The sequence below is a fragment of the Mandrillus leucophaeus genome, unplaced genomic scaffold (genome assembly GCF_000951045.1).
Source record: "Mandrillus leucophaeus isolate KB7577 unplaced genomic scaffold, Mleu.le_1.0 Scaffold78, whole genome shotgun sequence".
NCBI lineage: Eukaryota > Metazoa > Chordata > Mammalia > Primates > Cercopithecidae > Mandrillus > Mandrillus leucophaeus.
In genome coordinates, this window is record NW_012108474.1 from 2,321,853 (window position 1) to 2,323,640 (window position 1,788).

Here is a 1,788-nt window from a genome sequence, read left to right on the forward strand (position 1 = left end):
TGGGATTACAGGCGTGAGCCACCGCACCCGGCAAGTTTTGTATTTTTAATGGAGATGGGGTTTCTCCATCTGCATTAGACCAGCCATGTTGGACCAGCTGGTCTTGAACTCCTGGCCTCAAGCAATCCACCCGCCTCGGCCTCCTAAAGTGCTGGGATTACAGGCATGAGCCACTGTGCCCAGCCTGCCCCAGCCCTTCTGTGCCTCTCTGGACAGGGGTAGCCTGTTCCCCCAAGCTGAGGCTCTTGGGCTCAGGGGCTAGGATATATCTAACCTCCACCATTTACCCAACATGATCTGGGGCAGGTCAGTTCTCCCTGGGCCTCAGTTCACTCGTTAGTGAGTGGAGTCAATAATAGTTTCACTCATGGCATTGTCTGGAGGTCAAGATGAGATAGTTTATCATGACCCAAAACGAGATCCCTGATATCTGGGACCCGGGGCTGCCCCATGACTGGCATGATTGCTGGGGGAGCGCTGGATTCACCCTTGCTGGGAGGTCAGGAAAGAGTGTGTCAGGCTCTGCCCTCTGAGAGGGGGCTGTTAAGCCCAGGTGGGCACAGAAGTATATTCTGAGGGATTGTCTGGCCCTGTGCCTTTTTTTTTTTTTTTTTTTTTAGATGGAGTTTCGTCTGGTTGCCCAGACTGGAGTTCTATGGCGCAATCTCGGCTCACTGCAACCTCTGCCTCCTGGGTTCAAGTGATTCTCCTGCCTTAGCCTCTCAAGTAGCTGGGATTACAGGTGCCTGCCACCACACCCAGCTAATTTTTTGTATTTTTCGTAGAGATGGGGTTTCACCATGTTGGCAAGGCTGGTCTTGAATTCCTGACCTCAGGTGGTCGCCCACCTCGGCTTCCCAAATTGCTGGGATTACAGGCGTGAGCTACCGCACCTGGCCAAGGACCTGGGCCATTTAAGTGGAGTCCTGAAGGATGAGTAGGTGTTAGCCAGGCTGAGAAGGAGGGAATGATGCTCTAGGCACAGACGCACAGAGGCAGGCAAAGTTTTGGTTTAGACAAAAATTGAGACTCGCTGGATAAAGTGATCTTAGGGGACCATCACCAGAGAGGAGACAGTGGAGGTCTGCAAGGCCTTGTCCTGCCCCTCCAGGGCTAGAGGTTCAAGGAGGGGCTGACTCTTTCTCCTGGAGGCCTCGCAGAACCACAGACCCCAAGAATGGCTTGGTGTGGCCAATGTGAGGCTTCTAAGCCTCTGTCTAGCTCTGCGGGGAGACAGGTTGGTGGGGAGAAGCTGGGGGTGGCAGTGGACAGGACAGAGTGTGGGGACAGCTTTGGGAGCTGTGCTAGGCAAGGACAAGGGACAACTCTTGTGGGGAGTCACCCAGAGGGGTCTTGAATGGGGCTGAAGGCCCCTGACAGCCCCCCTGCGATAGCCACTGTAGCTCTGCCTGTACCTGGGCCTTCGCTCTGTTGTTGTCCCACCCGCAGGAGTCTGGCTAAAGGGGCATCCCTCAGCCCTACTCCCTCATCAGTGTTCCCAGTACCCTCTCCCTGGCACTTCCACTCCTGGGGGAGGAGGCTGAGCAGGGAGAGAATGGAACGTGTTCCCCCAGAGGCGCACAGTTCCAGCCAGCGGCCCACTCAGTGAGGTGCTCAGGTACCCACGTCCCCACCAGCTGCCAGGGTTCCCTCTCCTCCCTCCGTCCCTCCTCCCATCTGGGGAGCCCAGCAGTACTGCGGGGGCGGAACAAGGCGGGGCCACGAACGGTTATAGCTGGGCTCGCAAGGGGACCCACGGCTCGCCTCCAGCCTCCTGCGCTCCGGTAC